Source organism: Microtus oregoni, unplaced genomic scaffold (genome assembly GCF_018167655.1).
Source record: "Microtus oregoni isolate MIOR12 unplaced genomic scaffold, Mior012 000003F_ref0000135, whole genome shotgun sequence".
NCBI lineage: Eukaryota > Metazoa > Chordata > Mammalia > Rodentia > Cricetidae > Microtus > Microtus oregoni.
The window spans coordinates 32,514,381-32,541,425 of NW_024543062.1; the positions used below are offsets into that span (position 1 = coordinate 32,514,381).

Genomic DNA, 27,045 nt, shown 5'->3' on the forward strand with positions numbered 1-27,045 from the left:
GAAGCCGTACCTCTCCCCTCACGCCTGTCTTCATCTCTGCACACTGGCTTCCTGTGTCTGTTTGCCCATCATCTTTAATTTTTAATTGACAGCTTCATACATGTATATAACAAACTTAGTCATTCTCGTGCCCCGTTTCCTCTCTTCCCACGGCTTCTCCCATGAACCCTTTTTCTCCAAACATGTCTATCCCACTTCCTGTGCCTTCTTTTTGGGTGAGTCCCACGGACTTGAAGCAGGGAAGCTTGCATAGGTGTGGGTAGAGGTTACTTACTGGACTGGGGGAAATTCCCAGTGGTCCCACTTCTTCCCCAGCAACCATGAACTGTCAATTGTCCCTCAGAAAAGGGTGGGGTCTGGTGTATTGGGTGGTTTTGTGTGTCAGCTTGACAAACGCTAGAGTCATCAGAGAGGAAGGAAGCTCAGTTGAGCAAATGCCTCCATGAGATCCAGCTGTAGGGCATTTTCCTAATTAGTTACTAGTGAGGAAGGCCCAGCCCACGGTGGGTGGAGCTATCCTGGGCTGGTGGTCCTGAGTTCCATAGGAACGCAGACTGAGCAAGTCAGGGAAAGCAAAGTCCGTGAGCTGATGAGCCTCTGCATCAGCTCCTGCCTCCGGATCCCTGCCCTGCTTGAGTTCCTGTTCTGACTTCCTCTAACCACGGCCTATGATCTGGAATTATATGGCAGATGCACCTGTTCCTCCCTAAGCTGCTTTTAGGTCATGGTGTTTTGCTGGAGCAATGAAAACTCCCACTAAGACAGGACCCAAGAGCACTTCCCATCCGTGGTGAAACGTGTACACGGGGCAGGGATGCTGCGATAACCACACGGCAGGGAGTCTGAGTTAGAGTCTCTGTCACGCCCGAGACACGCAAGTCACTGCACATCTCCCAAACTCTGGCCTTACAACGCCTTTTCCTGGTGTCCCCCCCCAGTCTTGGAGGGAGGGACGCAGCTGTCCCATTGAAGTTCTCTACCATTGTTTATTCTTGGCATTTTGGCCAGCTTTGGGTTTTCGCAATAACCTCTACTGGCTGCGGAAAGAAACTTCTGTGATGAAGGCTGGACATTGCATTAACCTCAGATGGTGACAGGAGCCCCTCTACATCTATCTACTATCTATCTATCTATCTATCTATCTATCTATCTATCCACCCACCCATTCCATCCATCATCTATCCATCCATCCATCCATCTATAATGTGCATGTGTGGTCAGAAGACAACTGTGGGAGTCACTACTGCCCTTTCCTTCCACCATGTGGTTCGGGGGAGGGGATGATACCGGTGCCTTCACTTGCTGAGCCATTTCACCAGCCCCTTCTTCCTACAAGTGCACCGTCATTTTGTGTCAGGCCCAATGTCCTGTGTCCCAATGCCATAGTAATGATTTCTCTAACAGCCGCTTCCAAACAAGGGTGGGTTCTGAGGGTCCTGGGTTTAGAGCTTGAGTATAATAACCACACCCAGGTCAGTCAGTTTACTGTTGCCTTGACAACTTAGAGGAAAGAGGTTTGCTTTGGCTCAGGATTTCAGAAGTTTTAGTCCATGGCTACTTGGTCCCATCATTTCTGGGCTGTGGTGAGCAGGATAGCATGACAGAGATCCATGGCAGAGCAAGCTGATCACCTCATGGTGATAAGGAAAGGGAGGAAGGAGGCGAGAATAGGAAAAAGCAAGACCAAAGGGGAGGGAGAAGCAGGCAGAGGGGGAGGAGGTGAGGACAGATATCCCCTTCAAGGGCAGACCCTCAGTGGCTTCCTTCTCCCTGACAGCCCATTCCTCCAGTTCCCACCCCCACCCCCAACCATTGATTCAGCTATGAGCTCATCCACAGATGACATGACGGCAAGGTCATAGCCCTCACAACCCAGTCAGTTGTGAGCACTGCCACACTGGGGACTAAACCTCAGTTTGTATGCTTTCAGGGACAGGAACACTCCTGATCCAAACTGTCACAAGCCCTAAATGCACTGTGACATCTGTTTTACAGTGGGCCTGGAAAGTAGGCTGGAATTTGTGCTATGTAACAGGTGAATAAGCTTCAGAGAGGCGAGGACTCTATCCAAAGATGCAGACACAGTGTGTGTCATGGTTGCACCAAGGTCCGTACCAGGCTTCGCAATTCCTAACTCTGCCTAACTGCCTGCACCCTGTACGCGCTGTCCCCCATCTTCCTATGTTACCCTTTCTACTTTATGAATAGGAAAACTGAGGCTCAGAGAAGTGACAGGTTGCTGAGGCTGCACAGCAGTTCAGGCTGAGCTGAGGGGCCTCCAGGCATCTCCCAGGGATGGCCTCTCAGTTTGCACCAGGAACACCAGCAGCTACTGCACACTGTGATGGGAAGGGTCACCAGGCACACCAGCAGCTACTGCACACTGTGATGGGAAGGGTCACCAGGGAAACCAGCAGCTACTGCACACCGTGATGGGAAGAGGAGTCACCAGGGAAACCAGCAGCTACTGCACACCATGATGGGAAGGGTCACCAGGGAAACCAGCAGCTACTGCACACCATGATGGGACAAGTCACCAGGGAAACCAGCAGCTACTGCACACTATGACATGAAGAGTCACATACAGCACCCCAGAAGGTTGTAGTTTCATGGTGGTTTGACTTACAGGTGCAGACTGAAGAAGGTACGACAGGACCTCCATGAGAGCTATGTATCATTAGTGGGGATCTCTCCCCCAGGCTGTAGCTCTCTGTAGTACACATTTCTCGTCTGCCACTGGGCACTGGCAGCGAGATGTCACTCCAGCCTGCCCCATGATGTTGAGAGGGGACCCACAGGTTATGCGGAGGCACGCATCTGAGCTGATTCAAATTTGGGCATATGCCGAGATTAATCAGGATGTGGCCCCATCTTAAGCTGCGGAGTGTTATAACTGCCTTGCATTATAAACCAATTCATTTATCACATTCATATCGCATCACGCTATGCCATGTGACACTGGTCTAAGCACATATCAGATCATGCTACATGTCAGTCATACCATACCACATATATGTCTTATGTTATGTCATACATAACCCCAGAGGGCAGGAATTTAGAGGCAGCTCCGTCCTTCTGGCCACTGGAATCCTGCTCACCCCAGTCCAGCAACCTGTTTCCATCCCCACAAGATACCCCATCATGACTTACTTTCAGCTTGGGTCTCAGAAGCAGCTCACACCCAAACAGAAGCCTTGGAAGGCCAAGCGTGTATCCCAGACCGGTCAAACTCTTATGTGAAGTGTGAAGTTGTAAGGAGGGGGCCTCAGCTCTTACACCGCTGGGCCTGACTGGGCAAATGTCTTTATCTGAGCATAGGAGAAAGCCCAGACTCCCTGCCAGTAACACGCCCAGGGATGCCCAGCCCCTGGACTTTGTTTCTAGCCGTGGCAATTGTTTGCTGGGAAATGTCACCAGGGAGAAAAGCCAGCACCTTCAACAGCCCTCCTCCCACAGCTGCCTTCCCAGCAAGGGTGCTTCAGGGACCCCTGGGCCTGGAGATGGAGTCCTCCCTGTGCAGGACCAATCCCTTCTGCTCACATGATCTGAGAAGGGGGAGCCTTGTGGCACAGTGTTTGCCGAGTGCTTCCCCTGTAGGCCAGGGAGGCAGAGACCTATAACAGAAACCTGTCCATGGGGCAGTGCCGGGCAGAGGCAGCTGCAGGTCTGGGGAGCTGAAGCTTAGCCATTCCCATTTGTAGAATGGAGATAGGCATGGAGTCTTCCCCGGCAGGGGTGTGGATACTACCAGGCTCAGACTCAGCACAGAGCCAAGCACCCAGAGAGGCAGCATGACGCAGGGGCTTCAGGAGGCTGGAGGAGTCCAGAGAAGAGAGCATAGTGGGAAAAACACCATGGATGGTGCAAGGGTGGGGACCACATCCAGTCCCAGACACAGCAGAGGGGGCCATGGCTAGAGCCTGGGGTGGTGTCTCCCAGCAGAAAGCAGAGGAGGCTGGGTCAGGGCAGCTTGCGGTAACGGTCCCAGCATCTAGGACACACACACGCACATACGTGCGCATACACACACACACACACACACACACACACACACACACACACACGCAAGGCAGGAATGAGAATGATGGTTGGTGCCTTGTATCCCGGGGGCAGGGTGTGGCCCGTCTGCTCCTTGCTGTGGCTTCAGCACTTGGCTCACAGATGTGCGGTAACTATGTGGGTTACTGAACGAGGGGGAGAAAATACCTGCTTTCAGGACAGAGCAGCGAGGAGAGTGGCTGCTGCCTTTGTGTTCTGGCCCTGAGCCTCCCACTCACTACCCTGTAGCACTAGGCCCCCTAAGCCGCAATTTAATCTCTGGGTGTCCTGTTCTCTGCCTCACGCCAGGAAGGGGGTCAGTGGGGTGAGTTGCAGCGTTAGCATAAATTATTGACCCAGAGCCACTGGAGGGTTTGTGGGGCAGGCAGAACACTGCTGGTCAGAGAACACAGGGGAGCCCAGGACAGCGCCAGGGCTGGGTGGTTGAATGGCCTCAGAGGAGTCGCTCTTGAACTCCAGGGGATTAATTTCTACCAGTTGCCTCCGTATCTGTTAGTCTTTGTAATTTCAGGCAGGTGGCCAGACTTTCTGACATTTAGGCAGAAACAAGAATGACCTTCAAATAAAGACTGCGGGGTGGTCATGGGTGGGGGAGGGGCATGGCCAGAACCTCAGTCTCAAATCCCTGGGGAGGGAGAGGCGCAACAGTAACTGGACAGGCAGGGAGAGGGGGAGAGCCACTACCCTGCTGGGGAGCAGTCCCACCCCAGGGTCACCTGGGACATCAGACTGTGCTCAGGGATCCTGTTCCTCTGAGCTGGTTTATGCCATGGTTCAGTTTTTAAATCTAAGCAGCTAAATTAATTAACTTTAAAATTTTTGATCTTTTTTTGAGATAGCCCAGGCTGGCCTCGAACTAGTGATCCTTCTGTGTCTGTTTCTGGAGTATAGACATAATATAGTCATATACCCAGCTAATTAATTGTTTAAAAATCCAGAAAAGACATACCATGTAGATGGCAGAAATCCCAGTGGCGGTCAGGGGTTCAGAAGGGAATGGATGAGTAGCAGAGATACAGAGAGATCCTGGGAGCAGTCAGCCCTGGAGGGTGCCTCAGTGGTGGTCATTATACAATTGTCACCAGCGCAGACTCCACAAGGAGAGTAGGCCCTCGGCCAAGGCGTGCTGCATCTGAGTAACGAGAACGTGGACCCTGAAGCTGCTGTGGCAGGCTGATGGCAGGACCTGCAGACCAGCAGGAACTCTACTTTCTGCTCACTTTTTTTTTTTTAGACAGAAAACATCCCCCTAACTCAAGTCCAGCCCAGCACACTGTGAGCAGGAGGGAGCCGCCCTCAGCCTATTGCTGTGACAAATACCATGACCAAAAGCAACTGGGGACGACAGGACTTGTTTGGCGTTCTAGATCACAGTCATACTTTATCACTGAAGGAAGCCAGAACAGGAACTCAAGTAGGGCAGGAACTTGGAAGCAGGAGCTGATGCAGAGGCCATGGAGAGGTGCTGCTTACTGGCTTGCTCAGTCTACCTTCTTATAGAACCCAGGGCCACCAGCCCAGGAATGGCCCCGCCCACAGTGGGCCCTCGCACATCAATCATTCATCGTCAATCAATGAGATGCCCCACAGACTTCCCTGCAGAGTCAATCTGCTGAGGTATTTTCTTTACTGAGGCTCCTCTTCCCAGATGACCCTAGTTTTTCTCACACTGACATGAACCAACCAGGACACCTCCCTCTTCTCCAGTTGTTAACTGTGCTCAGAGCTCAGTGGTGGGCTTCTGGGGGTGATACTGCCAGGAGGAGGTTGGATGTGAGGGGGTCAGGGGTGGGAGAGACAAGCAGAAAGCATGGGTTTTCAAACAAACCCCTGCAATGCCAGAAGGGACATCTGATGCTTGGTGCCCCCACAAACACCAGCTGTCTCAAGCCTGTCCCATGTAGAGAGGACAGAGATGGGGGCTGTGCTGCAATGGCAAATGGGGGGTACCCCGGGGACAGGTGTGTTTGCTAGGGACACTTCTCGGTCCCTATGGGCAGGGAAATGAAGTGTCTAGCATTCTGTGGGGACATGTTATGTTTGACTTAAGGGGTTCAGTAAATCTGGGGTCTCTGGGACAGCTGATTTGGGGGTTGAGATGGATTCCACGCACCTTACACACCCATGCCTGTCCACTTCCGTGCAATTCTGCAGCCTGCCTAACCCTATTCTTCAGAACATTGGCTCCCGCACACTGAGACCGGGCCGGATTCCAGCCCATTCTTCAAAAGGCTGCTCTCTAAATCCCGCCACCATGCGCCATTCCTGAAAGTACAGGGTTCAGCTAACAGGGAGTTAACAGACTGAAGATGGACTGTGTCCCTGCTTTCCCAAGCCTCCTCAGGAGCACTGGCAGCTGCTCTTGGTTGGCCAGGCTGGGCCTTTACTGTCACCTACAGGACCCCGCGGATGTGCTGTTTCCAGTGAGCTGTGGTTACGAAGAACGTGGGAAGGGAGGTGTCCCCCCCAACTTCCCAGCCCAGCCCCCTCCTCTCTGGGACAAGTCAACATGTCTGGCTTCATTTTCTTCCCATCTGATTCTACCACACGACACAAAACCAAATTAAAAAAGGCTATTTTCTGCTCACATGAAATTTTTAGTTCTGGCAAGCGTTCGGGAAAACACTCCCAACACAGCATCTGAGCAGTTGAGCTGCTACAGGAATTCTGCTGGGACAGAACGGAGCATATGTGTGGGGACCACTTCACAGGGTGTCCCTGACAGTTCCTCACACCTCCAGAGGGGCCTTCTCGGCCAGTGGGGGTGGGGCACCGATATCAGCAATGAAAAGCTCCTCTAACCGTGAAAGATGGCATGGCTCCAGGCTTTGCATGTCATGTATCGTCTATTTAAACATAGCCGCACACTCCTAGTCAGTGTTACTATCCACATTATACACAGAAGACAACTAAGGCTCAGAGAGGTGAGGCGACCTGCTTAGGGTCACACAGCGTGTAAATGGTAGGACTGAGATTCTAACCCAGTTCTGTCAGGCTCACAGAGTCCTCCGGGGTGGTCAGTGCTAAGAGAGCTGGAGCTTTTGCTGAACACGGATCTCTTAGATTATCCTGGGAATCATGCAGCCCTTTCTTTGGTCAATCAGTCATTCAACAAGCAGATCATAACTAAATGCTTGCTGTAAGACTGGCATGAGGTTACAAGGCTGAATAAAACCCAGCTTCCTCCTAAGAGCTTTCCTGAGCATGCTGGTGGCTATCCCCGCAGGGACAGGAATTCTCACATCCCAAATCAACACTGCAACCCTGTTTCCCACGATTCATCATCACTCAGGAGGAGACCGAGTGAAACAGGACTTGCTTCACTTTTTACAAAGCGTGAAATCTGGGGACACCCTGGAAGACAGATCAAGGCGAGCCAAGAGAGCGGCTCTACACTGAAAGCTGTCTCCCTCCTGGAGCTTCCAAGGTCTCTTATACTTTCAGACACTCCCACGGTCTCCTCCCAGAACCCTGACATGTCACTTGATAAGACTGCATGTGATGGGGAGGTTGGTCTGGGTCACTCCCGTGCATGGTGGTATCACAAGGGAAAGAGAGGCCAGGACGCCAGAGTGTCAGGGCTAGCTGAGACCTGGGTGCACAAGGAAAGGGCAGCGGGCCCAGGGATGTGGGCAGCTTCTAGAAGCTGGCTGGAGAAGGGCGGGTTCTCTTAGCGTCGCCAGCACTTGATGTGACCCAGATCTTGACTTTAGCCACGCAAGGTTCCATCTTGGCCTTGGGGCTCTCACGTCTGTGGGAGTGTTTGAGGGCAGAAGGTGTGAATGCTACCGAGAGGGACACTCCTGCCTTCAGCCTTCCTCTCAGGCTGCTGACTGGCCTGCCTTTCATGTCCAGGCTGCACAGGGATGAGGAAAGCCTCCAGCAGGACACAGACTCATCAACTGTGGCCAGTCTTCCTGGGCTCTCGCTTGTCCTCTGCACCGCTGACTGTTCCAGGGTGACCTGTGGCGACCACGCCAACACTCAGTAACGTGTGCAAGAGCAGGAGGGGGGCAGAACCATTGCTGCCTCAGTTTCTCCTGGAGTGCTCTGTTAGAGGTGCCCAGGGACTGGTGGATTGTGCCCACACGGCGCAGCTCAGTTTCTCGACTTGCTGACCCACACTGAGGTGGAGCTTCTCAGTGCAAATGTGGAAGGCACACTTCTCTTGAATGGGCAGCGGAGCCAGCTCTGCTCTGTTTCTGACCCTCAGGATAACTGGGTGAACACTAGCCCAGTATGAGGAAACTGAGGCATGGGAATTAAGTCGCTTGTCAGAGGCACTCACTAGTGGGGTCTCATTGCGAACTGTTGAATGTCGCGCAGGCTGTGACATGGTTAAGGTCTGTGAGGAACCCCCTTACAAAGACGATGGTGCCTCTCAGCACCACTAGATGCCCCCATTTTACACCTCCAGTCAGCTCTTCCCAGGGCCATGCATGGTGGCAGCCTTTTTCTGTCAGGGAAAGGAACCTCAAGTCCCCACGGTTGGGTTTCCATGGTGAGCCTGGCTAATCCTTTGGTGTCCTCTTTGCCTTGGGGCAGACTCTTATCAGCCACTCTTACTCACTGGCCTGTTCTGCACATGCTCTGCCCAGGCGCAGTCTGCAGCAGGGGTGACTGCCAGGCCTCAGGCGCTGGCCACATGGTGGCTTTCTGTTGACTCCCAGATCCTGGCTGGAGCCTGCGGAGCTTGGCACTTGGGTGCCCATGTTCCCATGCCAGAAGCACACCAGGCCCTTGTTCTCCCGCTTCTCCTCCTTGCCCTGCTCAGGTTGGAGCCTTGCCTGGAGCCAAACAGGGCTCCAACTTTGCTGTTTCTTGGCCAAGTTCCTATCGGCTGCCCACGGGAAAACCGAGTCAAGGGGCCATTTGCTGAAGCGTTCTGAAACTGGAGCTGTCCGGGTCCAGTCTACAAGTCCTTGAAAGGGAGCTTGTGGGGTCTGCTTTCTGTTTCTCCTCTCTCCAGTTCCTCAGTTTCCTCCGAGGTCCCAGGGGAGGAGAAGCTGTGCTAAAAGCCTCATTGTAAAGAACCAAAGCACCCCAATGCCTTGAGACGGCCCAGAGGGCAGTTACGTCAGCCAGGGGGCCAGGGCCCTCTTATCAAGCACAGTTTTCCTTTGGTATAAGTGAGGGCTGGAGGAAGGGAGGAGGGAGGGCAGGGACTTGCTGGAAAGAACTGGTTGAACCTCAGGGGAGGCAAACCCAGTCTCGAAAAAGAGGAGTGTTATCTCGCCAAAGAGAACAATTAATTGGCCATTCCCCTATGGAGGAGCTTTTCTTGTCTAAAAGCTGAGAGAGAGAGAGAGAGAGACAGAGACAGAGACACAGAGAGACAGAGAGACAGAGACAGAGAAAGAGAAAGAGAAAGAGAAAGAGGGAGGCAAACAGGAACTTCAGGGAGCCATCCCACTGAGCCTCCTGCTGGTGTGCCCAGGAGCTCTGTGGTGTACAAGTGTCAGGGCAGGACTGCAGGGAGGGAGCAGCACGGGGAGCAGCAGGCTACATCAGCACCCAACTTTGATCCCAAGAGGCTTTGCACCTTGGATGATTCTCCTTCTCTCTTGGCCTTAGTTTCCCCAAATGGAAAGCAATGGGGTGGCGGCGGGTGTGTGTGTGTCCAGATGTTCTCAGCGTGCCCACCTCTGTTGCACATGCTACAGAATTGACCACTCTCCCTCTGCCCTTTCTTCCCAGAGGACTGAGGACCCTACGCTGGCTGGCACTGCTTCCTGGAAGTGGAAGGCGATTGCTGGAAGCCAGCAGCTCTGGAGAGGGTAAGGGTAGGGAAGAGCTAGGCAGGTGAGCAGCACTGGGCGGACAGACAGACTCTGGGTGCCCTGAGGGTGTGGAGGGCCGCAGCAGCAGCAGCAGCAGCAGCTGCCTGGGATGGTGAAGCAGGTAATGGGAACTAAGGAGAAACTGGATCACGGGAAGGGATGTGTGGCACGGCCTGGTCACTCTGAGTCTTTCCAGTGGTGACTAACCCAGGTGGGCCTCTCATCCATGGCTTCCCATGGTCTTTCTCATCTGGGGACACTCAGCTCCAGAGACCATCCAGGGAAGGGTCCATGGATCCAGGCTGTGTCTACCAAGGACCCAGGATTCTCTAGCTTGGTCCCTCGGTACTGACACAGGCTACTGTCTATTGGTCTATCCACCTGTCTGTCCATCAGGACCTGGACTTCTGCTTCAGTTTCCTGCCACTGAACTTGACTCTTCACTCTATGGCTGAGCAGCAGCTCCCTTAATGCATTATTGCAGCTGTACAGACTCCCTCAGCCTTCCAAAGCCTTGCAACCTGTGGCAGCCTCTGCAACTTGTATACCATGCACATCCATTCTGTAGCCCCCCTCTGTGCAATGCATGCATCCATTCACACACATATATGTGCATACATCCATACTACACACGTGTTCACACACACATATGCCCATACACGTTCACACAAATATGTACACACATACGTGTACATATACATATATACACATACACACCATATGTGTTCACATATGCACATGCAGTAACATGCGAACATACACATTTACTGTGTCCTGTGAGAGCTAATATTAGTAGTTAAGACTGCAATAAAAGAGCCTGTTCGTCTGTTTTGGGCACTTATAGCATAGAGAGTGGGCTCAGGTTGCCATGGGTCTCCTCACAAGAGGTAGAGCCTCCTGGTTCATGGGAACTGGAGTTAAAATCTCAGTTCCACAAGTGCTAATTGTACTTAGAGCCTGGTGCGGAGAGGGCAGAGGAAGAGCAAGAGAGATGGAGAGGTGGAGGAGGAAGGAAAAGAGACCGGGGGGGGGGGGAGTTAGAAAGGGTCCCCTTCTCTTCCCTCAGGCTGCTGGGGCTGTGGTGTGCAAGGATATGTTTTAATGAGTATCTACCATGTGCTGGCACCCCCATGCTGTGGGGAGAAAACTGAGGCCCCTTTGGGCACACAGCTCAAAAGAGGGCAGCCAGGAGGGAGCCCTCCCTTCCCTGAGGGCACGGCGGATGGACTCCATTCTCAGCCTCTGCAGCTTCATCCCAGGAAATCAGGGAAAGCATTAATAATCCCAGACAGCAAACCAACTGCTTCGACTCAGCTGAGTCTCTACACAGAGCTGGATACTTCTAAAGGTGCCTGAGGCCACCATGATCCTGCTCTCAGAACAATGGAGGGTTTCTGGGGCTCTTCAGGGCACTGGGGAGGGGGGGTCCCCATCCCCACACTGGCAAGACCCTCTTCGCAGGAGGAGGTAGAGCTGACTTTGCAGTGTGGAGGCTAGTGTTCGGCACCTGGATACACATAGGTGTACACACACACACACACACACACACACACACGTGTCTAAGTACATAGACAGCAGAGGGCAGTGACCAGTCCAGAGTGCCATGGGGCAGCTGTGAAGTCCAGACTGAGCGCCCAGATTGAGGGCTCTCCTCAATGCTCTGAGTCCATGCTGAGAACACGCCTGGTCCCTGTGACACCCTGCCAGTGACAGGCTGTGCACTTGGAGCTGTGTGCCTGAGGCAGGGGAGGCCTGTGTGTGCTGGGCCTCCTTTCATCTATAAAGTTCTCAGCTTGCCTGTCAGTCACTTCAATATGACTGGTGCTGAGGAGGCCTTGACTCTCCCCTGGGGTTCTCCCCTCCCTGACCATCTGCCAGTGTCTGTGGCTTAGGAAACTGCAGAGGGCCACTCCCTCGCTGGAGATCCTCCCCCACCCCCAGTCCCCTAGGCTTTGGTTGGTCCTGAGCGACTGACCGTGATTGAGAATGTGGCTGTAATTTGAGAACCACTAAAAGTGATTCAATGATGTGGTTCTGGGGGTGCTGATAGGACCCAGTGCCAGAAGCAAAGAGCTGGGCTGAGAGGGAAGTCCACAGAAGAAAACAAACCAAAGGACCAGTAACTGTGAGAGATGAGGAAGGGGGTGGCGCTCTCAAGCTCCTGGATCCAATCAAGCCTGAAGCTCTGGATTAAAACTCACACAAGCGGATACGTTCCCCTTTCTGCCCGAGAGTAAAAAGAATGCAATGTTTAAGTTGAGATTTTTATCTCTTAGCATTCCAAGAATGCAGCACTGGTGAACACTACCGTTATTTCCACACTGCGTGGGAGGGGGGTGAAGTGGGCTGGAAGCTGAGAACTGGGCCTGCCCTCCCCCACTTCCTCCGAGTCTAGAACCCGCAGCTTCTGGGGGCTGTCCCCTGCCTCCAGGAGCTGAGACACGGTGCCCTTAGGACCTGTGTGTGTTCAGAGTTCACTAGGCCATGCACTGTGCCAGGGTGGGCAGAAAGGGGGCTGCTCAGAAATGGGATTCATAATTATTATTTCAATCCGTTCCCATGCCATAAGGAGAAGAATCAAAGCTCAGTTGCACTTCTACACCGCTGTTATTAATTCTATCAAAACACAGCTGGGGGTTGCTTTTGGGAAGGGTGGGGCTCTCCTTTAATAAAAAGAAAATCTCGTTAATAGAAGTTAAGACAGCCCACAGGCCTCCAGCAGCAAGGGGATAACGGCGGGCAGGCGTTTAAGGGACTAACAACAGCTTAGGAAACTCCTTGGACTCTTTTTCCTGTTTCCCCCACCCCAAGGCCAAGGCCATGACAGGAGCAGAAGCCACTGCCATACCGTGGCTCCCTGGGGAATTTCTGCAGACTCCCCTCATACAGGGCAGCTTCTTTCCGGCTGCTCTGGCCAGTATCACGAACTCGTCTCATCCCCTTTAATCAAATCCTTCAGAAGCTGTCCCTCTGCCAGATGACAGAGAGCAGAGGCAACCCCCCCCCCCCAGGGTCCCTGAGGACTGTGTTGCTCTGCTGGGGTATCAATTGCCCCCCTCACAAAGCTCTATAGCCTATACCCATGGGCGAGTCGCCGGGACCTCAGGGCCTTTGCAGCTGCCGTCCCCACTATCTGGCGACAGCCTCAGTCCCCACCTCCCTTTTCTCTGGAAAGCCGCCTGCCCATCACATACTCCTGGCTGAGCAGGCTCTCCACTTTGGAGTGTATGCTCCCAGACTCCTTCCAAGTTATATAGGACTCTGGCATGTTTACCTTCCACATCTCACACTGCAACACAAATTTGTGGGATCTTCCTGGGCTCTGCTGGAGCCCACGGCTCCCACTCCAGACACCTGGAGATGCTCTTCCCTGTAGTGTGTGAGATCTTATCGCAATAGAACACAGCAAGGGAGTGACTGGAAGTTGGAGTGCCTGCCCTGCCTCCGGGGCCTCGACCATTGAGGTATCTCTTGGCCTCTAGACCTCCAGTTTGTTTGTGATGAATACCCAGGAGGCTGCGGTGTGGCGGGGACTCAGAGCCCCTGCCCACATACCTGAGGCCTTGGACTCCTCTCAGAACAGCTACAGAAAGGCCAACAGCAACAACCGACAAAATCGAGTAACGTGTCATCATCGTGGAGTCTAAGGGTTTGTTTCGGGATGTTAAACGCACACCCATAGTCTGTTGTTGCCTGGGTCTAAATTTCATCATGTGTGCATACATAAGCGTGTGCCTGCTTGTGTGCCTGCATGCATGCGTGTGTGATCTTGTCAACAATCTCACTTTATTTAGGCTTTCTGTCATCACAAATACCGTGAGAAGTTGATCTGTGTGCTCACTCTGGCTGGACCACCCACAGAAGGGGTATTGGCCAAACAGGACAGGACAGTGGAGTTCTCAGAATCTGGAAAAAGTTCCTGAAGGAGAGGACCCAGGCTGGGAGCTGTCAGTTGTCATACAGTCGTTGCTTCTGAATTGGCCCTGAGCTCAGACTCTTCCTGAGGACACAGGAGTAGCAAACTTCCTTCTCCACCATCAGCCACAGACGGCTCTCAACATAACAGGTAATGCTCAGTTAGCATGTCATGTGTACAGTAAGCAAGTCTGTGCCTGAGGAGGCCACCTGAAGGCCACCTTCCTTGGTTATCATAGAAGGCAGATGAGGAGTCCCCCAGGGGCATCACGTGGAATTGATGGGGACAATGTCCACAGCGTCAGGAGTTCTGGAATAGGGCTTGAGTGATGGAGGAGGGTCATTTGTCTATGTGTTAATTTCATTGGTTAATAAAGAAACTGCCTTGGCTTTTGATAGGACAGCAGCTTAGATAGGTGGAGTAGACCAAACAGAATGCTGGGAGAAAGAAGCAGAGTCAGAGAGATGCTATGGAGCCAGCCACCAGGTCAGACATGCTGAATCTTTCCCGGTAAGCCACCACCTCGTGGTGCTACACAGATTATTAGAAATGGGTTAATCAAGATGTGAGAGTTAGCCAGTAAGAGGCTAGAGCTAATGGGCCAGGTAGTGTTTAAAAGAATACAATTTGTGTGTTGTTATTTCGGGTGTAAAACTAGCTGTGCAGGAGTCAGGCAGGATGAAAAGCAAGCCTACCTGCTCCTTTCACTACAAATGATGATCTTTTTGCTGTTGTTTTTCAAGACAGGGTTTCTCTGTAGCTTTGGAACCTGTCCTGAAATTCACTCTGTAGACCAGGCTGGCCTCAAATTCACAGAGATCCACCTGCCTCTGCCTCCCGAGTGCTGGGATTAAAGGCGTGTGCCAACATTGCCCAGCTGGGCTTGAGGCTCTTGATGGCAAGCTTAGCTTAGGCCACACAGCCAGGCACTGTCCTCACAGGGATCCTCACATGGAGGAGACATGAAATTCAGATGGAGATTGGAAATGGATGTGGGACCATGTAGGGCAGTGAGACTCGGGATGTGGGTGGACCGTGCTTGGGAGCTCCTAGAGGGTGACAGCCTCCTGGCTTGTTTATAACTTTGGCCTGTAGAATAGGAGACTAAATCAGTATTTTATAAGCTATACACCCGCGGTCACCTGTCACAAAGCTGCAGGAAAACATGCTTGCAAAAGTCGGAGGAAACCTGGCAGATCAGGCCATGGAAGGCCCAGGTTCTAGTACCAGATCATAGGCATTAACTCTGCAAGCCCATAGACAATTCCAAGTCCCAGTGTCCACATGCTTTGGGATTCCGAGGCTGAGTGGCCCCTCCTGTGAGCCCTGGAGGACCTTCGGTCCCTTTCCCTCTGCTCTGCTCAAGTTCAAACCCAAAGGTATGTTGGCCTCGAAGAGCAGAGCCTTCAGGTAGATACTGAGGGCTGCCCAGGTAGTTGTTTACTCCCGGCGCACTCAGAAGGAAGTCACAGCTTAGCCTTGAGCCAGGTCCCTAAAGCAGGGGACAGGCAGAGCTGACATTAAAGTCAGGGGCAAACAAGGACAAATGCCAGCCCCTCTCAGCCTCAGGAGGATGACTAGGAGCAGTCCCCCAAACCACAGTCCCTTCCTTTCCTGTTCTCTGTACTCTCTGCTGCCCTGTGCAGGGAATGGGCTGAAATGCTAGGCCCTAGTGACAGGGGTACACTTCCCGAGCTCCTGGGACAGCTCCGGGGACACAGCCCGAGCTCTGCTCTCAATACTGAACTCTCACCCAGCAGTCTGGGCAAATCTGATCATTGTCATCTCTGTTTTACAAAACAGAGTAGCATCATCCCAGGCACTCATAGCCAGGCATGGGTCCTGGGAGACTCCCCTCCCCCACTTGCTCTCTCAGCTGACATCCTCTAACCAAGAGGGGACATTGCTTAGCAACACAAGCTCATCATCCGCATTTTACAGATGGGGAAACTGAGGTATGGGATGGTGACCATGGTGTATATAGTGACCGGCCTTGTCAAAGTTTCTCTTCCACTTGATGAACATGGATGCTGAGCCTCAGAGGGATTGATTCAATGGCCCAAGGCCACACAACCGAGAGACGAGCCCAGGGTATGTGACTCTTCCTTGCGTCTCTGCTGTGACACAAGGGGGAGGTGGTGAGCACATGGAGACATGCATCTCATTTTCTCCCTCTTCGTAACATGGCAACGGGCTGAACCAGGTCCGAGGCCACGGCCAATTGGGATGATCCGTTCTTTCACCCGGAGCCTGGTGTCTTTTTCCTGGCTGCTTAGGTTTCTACTCACCATGATCCACACAAATCTCTGCTATTTTAAACCAGCTATGTCCTGTCTGGGCATCTGGCTAGAAGCTCTATGCGGGTTTTTGATCCAAGACAAGCATTGTGCTGGAGGTTTGTGAGACTTACTAAGTGTCCCTATGGCCCCAGGAGAAGGCACATGCCATTGCCCCACTTACAAGAGACAAGACTAAGGAACGGGGTTCAGACATTGGCCAGCTAGCGAGAGGTGGCAGGGCTCTGGGACCCTGGGTACAGTTAGGCAAATGTCACTGACCTAACGTGGTGGGAAGCAAAGCATCACATTCTGACAAGTCTCCCTGGGTGTCAGATCCCACAGCAGCTTAATTCCATCCCTGCAGACTCCTTGCCCTTCGCTCTGACTGCTAAACAGGGCTTGTCTGTGCCTGGGGCGGACACCCTGGCCACCAAGCCTGTCCTGTAATAACAAGTTAAGAACAAGCTGTGGAGGGTCCTTTGTTCCCCGCCAGGGGCCTCTCCAGCGCCGTGCCTCTTTTTTCCTGCATCTTATTTCTTCAAAGTCCTCAGCCACCCATGTCCCAGAGCTGCTGGCTGTCATGCCCAGCTGGACCTCCTCCACCATCCCACACGCTCCTCATTCGTTCCTCTAGACATGGTCATCTTGAGAACCAGGTCACCAAGCTTATTAGAGACAGTGGGTAAAGAAAGGAAGCAGACACTGAGCAGCAGCACACGGAGGCTCTGTCCCCACACCGTGCTGGCAGTGACATGGGACAGTGTTCCTGTTCTAGGTGTGGTTGAATATCCAGGACAAATGGGGACACATGAAAGAGTGAAGAGGAGGAGTCTGCTCTGAGTGACACAGTTGTGTGTATGTGTGTGCACACATGGTGTGTGCATGTGTGTAGTGTGCATGTGTGTATGCATGTGTGCATGTGTTTACTATTATTGTTGTTATTATTATTACTTGTACTTGTACTGTACTATGTACAGACAGACATAAAAAATACAGAGCCAGGTCACTATTTTGCAAAAAGCCACACTGGATGGGGCATTGAGGTCACATAAACAAAGTGGAGGCCACGGAGGGGCAGCTGGAGAATCCCATCGGTTTTGAATGTCTCGCTGCACCAGCTCCTGGAGCTAAGGCCTCCTCCCATGAACCTGCAAGGCTGGAGCCTGGTGTGCTCAGCCCAGCCCTAGCCCTGCCTTTGTTGCTGCTTTATTCTGTCCTCGCAGCCCCTGTGTGCTTTGCTGCCACCTGTGACTCCTCAGCCACCAACTTCGCTGACAGCTGGAGGGACACAGGTCAGGCCAAGTCATTTCTCTATCACTAGCCCACCTACACACACAACAGGAGGGCAACATGCTTCTTATGGGCTTCTTAAATGCTTGTCATCTCCACCTATTAAAAACAGGGTCTTCACAGCGGAGGACACGAGACATAGACTCTGAGGTTAGGCATATCTAGGCCTAAGCCTCAGCTCTGCCACGTACTGGCTGTGTGACCATGAGCAAGGGAATGAAGCTCTCTGAGCCTTACTGTCCTGTAGGAAAAGTGGAGAAAGGGGATTTTGGCACCAGGCATTGTCAACCCCTTCCTCAGAGGCAATGGTGACCAGGGCGTCTCCATCTTAATGTACAAGTGTTCTAGTCCTCCCAGGCTTCCAGGAGAGGGGAGTTCAGAGCTATACTGAGAAGAAAGGGAGTTGGGACCCTGTGAAGGCAGATTGTAGGATTATTCCTGGGTATCTGTACAACTCTTCCCTTCCATTTTCCAGATGGGAAGACCGAGGCCCACACAGAGGAAGGGGTCTGCGCAGAGAGGCTGCATCTGCTCCTACAAAGCTGAATGGAGCTTCCCCACCTTCACTTCCCACTCAGGAACTCTCTTTTTAGCCTCCACTCACAGGACCACACCCACTCACAGGGCCACGCCCCACTCACAGGACCACAACCCACTCACAGGGCCACGCCCCACTCACAGGGCCACGCCCCACTCACGGGACCATACCAAGCTTGGGGAGGAATCAGAGCACGATACAGTACCCAACAAGTGAGCAAGCAACGTGGACATTTAAACATGGAAGCTTTGGGATGGGGTGCCCCATTGCCCTAGGTTTCCAGGTGCACTTGTTGGAGTCAGGGCTGGCGGGGACACAGATGTGCTCCCAGAAGTCTGCATCACAGCCACTGTCCCCCACTGTCCACATGGTCTTGAGAAGCCCCACCCCACCTCTAACTAATAAGCCCACAGCTCATAGTCTCGGGAGTGGCCAGTCTTTCCTGCCCTCTGAGTAACTCACCAGTATAGGGCAGGAACCTCAGAGGCCACCTGATCCATGGTGGTCCAGCCAAGTTCATTAATGCCAGACTCATCTCCTCTCCCTGGCCACAGTTTGGGGAGCTGGAGGAGTTTGGGCGGGGCCAGGGGTCAGTGATTATTTTTTTTCTAGCAGGGTTCGAACAGTAAACACTATGGACCGTGAAACTCACATGCTTTCTGCCCTGCCTAGCACTGCTCAGTACTCCCATAGAGTTCACATGAGCAGACCTAGCTGTTTGCTAATAATGCTTTATTTACAAAAAAGAACATGAGCCTGATTTACCAGTTTCCTGTTCTTCTGGGTCTTGCTGAGCAGAGTCTGGCTCCTCCTCTGGGGTTGGGCTGAGCAGAAGGGAGCTTTTCCAGACTTAGCATGGGAAGTCCTGATCCAGGAAGGCTGGGTTCTGAGTAGAACAAAGGGTTACCCTCCCCAGACAGTTCTGCTCTGTGCCATCTGGCTGTCTGCTGTATAAAGGGGAGGGAGGACTGTCATTTATTGTGGTGTGAACTGTGCTGGGTGCTCGCAGAGGGCTTAGTGAACATGTCCTCCATCACAAAACATAAACAGTGTTGGGAGACCAGGGCTCCTTCTGGAAGGGGTGGAGACTGGACATCCCTGCCTCAGGTATCTCAGGTTCCTCCAGAGCCCAGACCCTTCTACCTCTCCAGACCATGAGCTCCTTGAGGACATCACTGTGACAACTGTGACCAACACAGAACACGTCACCCAGGGGAGCCCAGCAAACACTGGGATCAGCAAATACTGACACCAAATAGGTGGATAAATATGTGTGTGTGATTGATTGCTGGGTAGATGGTGAGTGCATATGTCAGTGGATGGACGGATAGGTAAACAGACGGACAGATGGATGGATGGATGGATGGATGGGTTGTAGGAGGGTTGGGGGATAGGGAGATGGGCTGACTGATGAATGATAGGGAAATTTCCCCCACATTTATACAAACATTGGCTTGTTCTGTGCCTTGACCTGTTCCCATCAATACATCTTCAGGCGAGCTAATCAGAAAAGGTCTCATGAGCTCTGACTTGTATTATGCCAGACTTGCCTTCTGGCACTGGGGAGGCAATATGATATCATATTTAAAATGTACCATCTGACATCAGGTGGCCTCTGTGAATTCCCAGGAAGGCCTTTTTCTGAGCTGTGTGACCCAGATAAGTCCACACACCTCTCTGAGCTTCACAAAAGATTTTAAGAGAAACAGTTTCATAGGGCTCCCACGAGTGACAGGTGACATTTGTGTCAAGTATGTGGTGTGTGCTGAGAAAATGCTAGTGTCATTGTGTTGGACTGAGCGGAGAGCAGGTGGGGCTGGGATGGCCACCACGAGCAGGACACTGGGTGGTTCTACACAGAACACCAGGGTCAGACAGGGTCAGGAAGGCAAACATACTTAGTGGCCACCGTTGTCACTCAGCTAGACCACAGTGATGGCGCATATCAAACAAGCCCCCGTGGCTTCTCCAGCTCACCTGTTTGTGACCAGACTGAACTCTGCTCCTCCCTGAGGCAGCACCAGGTTTGGGAGGCAGCAGTCACGCAAGACAAGCCCTGTCAGCCAGGTTCTCACACACACACACACACACACACACACACGCCACACGCATTGGCATTTCTGCCTCTTCTAATGCGCAGTGACAGACATGGGGTTGAACCCAACCATGGGGTCAAGAGTGCAAACACTGTCTGCCCCTTGAGTGAGACAAGCAGCAAACGAGGTCTCAGGGCAAGGCTGTTAATGCAGAGGGGGCTGGAGACACACATTCACATGTATGTCTGTGTACACACGTCTATCCCACGGCCCTGCACAGCCAGGCTGGGGAAGGGCCTGTGCCCTCCTAGTTGGCATCTCACTTTCACCCCACTCCATGCCAAGAGGATCCTGAGCAGATGTTCTTTCAGTCTCCGGGACCAAAGATCCAGCTCATGTTTCACCCCAGTTCCCACCTTCCAAACATCTGGACCTGCTCGGGGGAGCCATTAATCTCCAGCAATTTCTTTCCTCACTTGATTTGTTTATTTAAGGGAAACAAGTTGCTCCTAATTAGAAGCGCTGTGGAGATGCTCGGCACATCGGGGCTGCCTGCTTTCAGATGTTCTGCCTGGATGCATACCTGTGCTCTCAGCATCTGGGGGTGTGCAGCACCTCTGTGGGGACTTCTGGCGAGAGAGACTCAGGCGTGCAGGTGATGAGGGAGGCTGGGAAGGCACCATGCTCCGGGGCGCCTGCGACACACATGTCCACATCTCCACAGCCACCCAGTCACACACAAGGCACATACAGAAGCCACACAGTCTCTCACAGGCAAAGACTACAATGACATACAAGATGTTGCAACCTGATACTCTGGGTACATTCAGCGCAGGAGATGAATGTAGAAGTTAGGCACTTCAGAGAACACAGGCACATTCAAGTGGACACTGTAGATGCACACACGCACACACATGATACAACTAAGGATGCAATGTTCCACACATTCATGTGTATGTCTGTGTACACACATGTGCATGGTTATAAGGAGGCACACACTGATACAAACGCACATATGTGCAGGGACATGATACTCACACGCTTCAAAATTCATATGCAGAAGCTTGCGGAGATGTAAATGCAGAGATGCCCACAACCCAGAGAGGGTCGAGCCAGTGTGTCAGGCTGTGCTTCTAAACATGTACAGACAGGCCTGAGAGCCACATGTGTGTCTCCAAGTGCACAGTACACTCACCTTCCGTTCCTCATGCACACCTACAGGTAGTTGTTCTCTCAGAGGCACGCACACACAGCATGCACATCCCTAAACCCATGGGCACACATGTTCATTAGGTGTCAAGTTCACCCTGGCTGTTCAGACACGTGCACGCACACGTGCTTGGTGCACTCATGACTAAATAGGCACGCAACTGCAGCGACTACACATGTGTTCCTTCACCCACATGCCCCCCCCCCCCGTCCACCAGGAGGGCAAACTATTCATTTCCCAGCGTCCTGAAATTCTACCGCACCAACTCTACCAGCGCTCGGTGGATCTATCCCCAAGCTGCACCCCCTACGTCCATCCATGCAGGACACGTTCTGCTCTTCCACCCACAGCGTCAGCAAGAACCCAGAGCCGACCCTGGGAGGCTTCGCAGCCAGTCAGACTGCCCCTCTCCCGGCAGTCTCTGGCTTTGCCCCACCCCCACCGGAGATCCAGCAGGCACGCTTCTCCCAGCGTTGGTTGTTCCTGCCGGGAACAGCAGCTTGCCATGCCCAGCCCCGAGGCAGACTGGATGCCTGACCGGGAACAGACAGAACGTCCCTGCCCTGGGTCCCTAGACAGCTGCAAAGTTGAAGCCATGGAGACAGCTTACCTCCATCTCCCGTTGTCATGACGACGCAGCAGCTGGGTGCATCCAGCCCTCCCAGACTGCCCTGGGCTCCCCACTGGGAGCAGCTGGTCCAGCAGCGGTTTTAAAAGGAAGCAAGAAGGGGCGAAGGGGCAGGGACTGCAGGTATCCTGCGATTGGAGACTCAGGATACTCTGAGTTCTAGGAAAGCCTCCGTGGGGGAACGGTTCCCAGGATCCGTGCACAAGACCTCCAAACAGGAATCCCCATTGCTTCCTTACTCAGTCAGATTGAGACGAGTGCTCCCGGCATCATCCCAGTCAGTGCTCCTGGCACCTTCTGAAGTAGGAACTATAAACTCTTACTTTTCAGTGGAGCAGGGGCCAGGGGCCACCCAGATCTACTTTGAGACCTGGGTTCCTAAACACTAACTTGCACTGCCCGCCCCCCACATGTGTACACGCTCGCGCACATACATATGCCCCCAAATTTTGAAAATCCCACCTGTCACATTGCTCAGGGTCACAAAGTGGCCTGAATGGGGATCTCTGAGGATACATGGTCTTCATTCTTAAGAGAAACAGCAGTTGAGCTCAGAAAGGCCTAGTGGTTTGCCCTAAGTCACACAGCAAGTCAAAGACAGGTTTGAAGCTACCTCCGAAATCAGAGCAGGGTTTTCCTCAAGATCTCTGGCACAGACTCCCGTTGGAGTGCCTGCCCTTGGGCAGCCTGGGAAGTCGGCTTCAGAATCCGAAGCTAAGGCAGGACGTCCTTAAAACCTCAAGTAACGGTTCAAGAACCCCCAGCAATGGGGCTCTCCAAAGGCCAACACCCAGCTCCAGCAGGAGGTTCATCCACCGCCAAGGGATCATTTCCAAACACAGCTCATGGCCAGAAGAGTGCCCAGATCAACCAGTATGCCAGTGACTCCAGCCCCAGGCAGGAATGGAGGACAGTGGTGTCCTCCATCAGAGTGTGGACTCAGGGCTGGCCTCTTGGAAGTGTGCGTTCTCTAGGGAGAAAGGTGTGTGGCTACACTCAGAGCGGTGCTCTGGTTTGGGACAGCTTCAAGGACCTGAAGTGGCCAGCCGCCAGCTGGGCAGGAGGTTACCAGCCACCCGGCCACGGGTCCCCTCTCATTAAGGAGTGTTGGCAGCTCCCTCTGTTAGATTTCTTTTATTCTTTCTTCCTCTCCCTAAAGGAGCAGCCCCTCCAGAGCTCCAAGGAGTGGGGTGTGCCCCTTGGGAGCCTCAGAGGGAGTCAAGGGGCTCCTGGAAGGGCATTTGGGCCTGGTGGGTTTTGGATAGGGTAAGTGGCTGTCTCCCTCTACACACCCCTCAGGACCCACAGAAGCCAGTCTGCAAAGTGGGCTTCGCGTAGCCCTCGCTGCGGGGGCCCTGGCTTCCGCTTGGTTCCCAGTGCGGGCGCCACCCCAAGGCCGGCTCATAGGTACCGCTAGCCCCTTCTCCCCAGGCTGGGAACTGGCCCGGCAGCGGGGTGCGCGAGTCTAATCTAAGGCCCCCCGCTGCTCCAGTAGCCTCACGACCCCAGGGATGTCCCCAAGCGCGTCCGCAGCCAGAGGAAAGTTTGTCATCTCCCCAGAGCCTCCTGTCACCTCTCCGTAGCGCGGGGTTCGCTGGGGACCCGTGGCTGCTGCTTACCTGGGGATGCGCCGAGGTCTCCGCGCCCAGAGGGGCGCAGCGCGGGGTACGGAGCTCAGATCGCGAAAAGCCGGGGCTGGGGCTGTGTGAGGCTGAGCCCGGGCAGGAGGCTGGGGCTGCGCGGGCGCCCGCACTCCCGGCCCTGCTGGAGCAGTCTGCAGCCCGAGCTCCCGCGCCCGCCGCCTCCCCGCAGCCCGGCCCGGCTGCCCGCGCTTAACTCCTTGCGTCCCGGCCACCCGCCGCGCCCGCCGCAGGCCTGGGCTCCAAGCTGAGCATTGCGCTGAGCCCTGCTCCTGGGCTGCAGACGAATGCACGGAGGCGGCAAAGGGCTGGGCCTGGCGGGAGCGTGTTACGCGCTGGCCGCCGCTGTTCAGTGCCTTGGCCCCGTGCCCGCCCGGCAGGCAGCTAAAAGAAATCCAACAATGGGCAGTTTTGTTGATGGGTGTTCAGTGCGTTGTTTTAACGGGCCCTGAGTTTCAGCTGTGTGGCCTCTGGGCTATCGTATTCCCTCTCTGAGCTTGTGTGACCCTGGACCAATGGCCCAGCTCCTGAATGACTCCTGCTGAGACCCCTGAGGGACCTCATCAGACAAGAGTGGAACATAGGGACTTCTGGGATGCCATCAGCTCAGTTTGCAGATCTAGTGTGGCTTCAGGTTAGGTCCAAACATGACTAGAAAAATCTAGGTGTAAATATTTTTATTTTATTCATTAATTTATTTTGGATTTCGAGACAGGGTTTCCCTATGAAGCCCTGGCTGTCCTGTAACTCTTGATGTAGAGCAGGCTAGCCTTGAACTCAGAGATCCACCTGTCTCTTCTTCCTGAGTGCAGGGATTAAAGGTATGAGCACTACACCTGGCTTAGGTGTAATATATTATTGTGTGTATTGCCTGCGTGTGCACATGCACGTGAACTTGTGTGATGGTGTCTGTATGAGGTCAGAGAACCACCTGGGGTGTTGGTCCTCAGCTTCTACTCACCCTCCTGGGATTCTCCCATCTTCCATCTCATATCTTAGCTGGACCACTGGGTTACAGATGTAAGCTATTGCTTCCGGGGATTTGAACTCAGACCCTCACACTTACACAGCAAATGCATTACCTGCTTAGCCATCTCCCCAGCCCAAGACCTTGTCTTCTGTTTTTGAATGCCAGTTGTGGAGCTAAACTAGAGCCTCCTCAGAGGAAAGGGATGCCAGGCGTGACTGGGAGAGCGAGTTTGAGCCTCGTGGAGAGCTTCAAGTGAAAAGTGAGATGCCAACTTACCAAGGCAAGTGTGAAATATCACAGCCTCCCCCCTCGTCATTGCCTGGAATACAAGTGTCTTGGGCATTTTTCATTTGTCATTTGCTAATACTTACTGTCTAGTTGCTGGGACAAAACACCCAGTGAAGGAATCTGAAGGGCAAGTGTCTATTTGAGTGTGTGAGCAGAGGGCACCGTGAGTCCGCGTCAGGGAACAGAGGCCAATGCAGGTATTCGGCAATCTTTCTTTTTACTTCTGTCTGGAGTCTAGCCCATGGAATGGGACCAATTACATTCAGGGTAGGTTTGCCCAGTGAGCTGGCCAGTTTTAAGTCAACTTGACACAAGCTAGAGTCTTCAGAGAGGAGGCAGCCTTAATTGAGAAAAATGTCTCTATAAGATCAGGCCATAAGCAAGCCTATAGGGCGTTTTCTTAATTCGTGATTGATGGTTGAGGGCCCAGCCTATCCCTGGGTTCTTGGATCTTTAAGAAAGTGGACTGAGCAAGTCATGGGGAACAAGCTAGTAAACAACACTCCTCCGTGGCCTCTGCATCAGCTTCTGCCTCCAGGTTCCTTCCCTGTATCGGTTCTTTCAGTGATGGACAGTGATGTGGAAGTGGAAGCCCCTTCCTCCCCAAGTTGCTCTTGGTAATGGTGTCTCATCACAGCAGTAGTAACCCTGACTAGGATACTCAGTTAAAACACTCTGAAAGAACCCTCATGGGCACAGCCAGAAGCTGCGTGAGGGTGATGGGTCTTCCAGCACCATTCTTGCTCTTTCTGGATTTGTGTCTTGGGGCAGTCAGGACTCCCACAAGAGTGGCTTAGCCCCACTGCTAGTCTTCACATGTAAGAAGTGATTGGCTATGCAGAATGAGCAGCGGCTGTATCTGTGGAGTTTAAAGACCACAGACCCAGGAAGGAGGGGAGTCCAGTTTTCTGGACTCCATTGCTGAGGGCACGCTGTGCCCTAGCCTCGTCCCAAGTGTGATCTGGCCATGTGGCTCCTTCCATAGGCTTCTTCGAGAGTTCAGGGTTTGCTGCTTCGAGCCAGAATAAAGGAATAAAGGAATAAAGACCCAAGCAAGACGGCAGCCTCTGAAATGGATCAGAAAGATCAAATGGTGATGTCAGAGAGTTTCTCATGCAAGATCAGACAACACCCCCGAGCCACGCTCACAGAACAAGTCGCGGCCCATGTGTCACTGTCATTCGAAGCACAGCCTCTAGAAATAGAATTTGCTCTAATTTTGGGTGTAGCCAAGGCAAATGGAAAGAATGTGCGAGAATGGAGAGGGCCATGTCCAGCAGTGAGTAATTCCCTTTGATGGCATTGTAGTGGAAGGAGGGGCCTGTCCTGGTGGCAGAGGCCTGTGGAGTCAGCTACACCCAGGACAGAGCTCAGGTCCTGCCACTCGCCAGCTAGGCAGCCTTGGGGAAGTTAATGACCCTCTCTGGGCTTCCACATTCTACAAATAGTGATAATAATTTCCAGCTCACAAGGACTATGTGCAGATTGAGTGGCATCTCTGTGCAGTTTGCCGCTGACTGTGCACACACGAGGCACACTGTGACCTGCAATCAGAGTGATGTCAATGGCGGCTGACAGCCCTGGCAAGTGAGAGAGAGCACTGCCCTGGAATGCGAGCACATTCAGAGTTCCCATGAGATGTTTCTGTTTTGTCTTGTTTGCAGGCGCAGAGCAAATAGTGTCCACACCACTGTTGTGTATGAGAAAGAGAACGCAGTGCCAGTGTGGTGGGCACCCGTGATCCTCCCAGAGGCTGAGGCACGAGGATTTAGAGTTTGAGTTTGAGGCTAGTCGGGGCAACATAGCAAACTCAAACTGGGGGGTATATCCCAGAACACTGGTTAGGGATGCTTTATTTTTTGTTTATTTAATTTAATGTAAAAATCTTTTTGCATAATGTGTGAGGTGGGCCACAAGCCATGTGTGTCCTCACAGGTTCACAAGGCAGAGGGCAGCCTCAATCAGTTCTAGTCTCCCACCTTGTTTGAGACATGGTCTCTCATTTGCTGCCCTGTACTCCAAGCTAGCTGGTTAGAGACTGTCTGGGAAATTCTGGCTCCTCCTCCCAATAGGAGTGCTGGGGTTATAGCAGGGGTGGCAGAGCTGGGGTTTATACAGGTTCTGGGGATTAGGACGTAGGCTCAGGGGCTCAGTAAGTGTGTTATTCACTAAGCCATCTCTTCAACTCTATCTATCTATCTATCTATCTATCTATCTATCTATCTATCTATTAATTTTTGGTTACCAGATCTTATTATGTAGTCCTGGCTAACCCTAAACTTGTGATCCTCCTGCCTCAACCTTCAAAGTGCTAGGATTCACCACACCTGACCTTGACTTTAGGAGAGTCTGTGTGTCTCAAACACATTTAAACTATCATGAAAGAGACTATGAACCATCCCTCTTTTATT

The 27,045-nt window shown here is 52.8% G+C and overlaps 1 protein-coding gene across 4 annotated transcripts in view; it reads right to left on the bottom strand.

The window, feature by feature from the left end:
• Window positions 1-23,738, bottom strand: part of Wscd2 (WSC domain containing 2) — a 90,798-nt gene extending 67,060 nt beyond the window's left edge. For 2 of the 4 annotated variants that reach the window (XM_041649136.1, XM_041649138.1), the window contains exon 1: window positions 23,356-23,738. The gene's annotated coding sequence lies outside the window, so the exon portion shown is untranslated. Of the gene's footprint in view, window positions 1-5,008; window positions 5,192-22,198; window positions 22,220-23,355 lie in introns of those variants that run through there. The other 2 variants (XM_041649137.1, XM_041649139.1) reach the window with 2 other exon arrangements.
• Window positions 23,739-27,045: the final 3,307 nt, after the last annotated feature.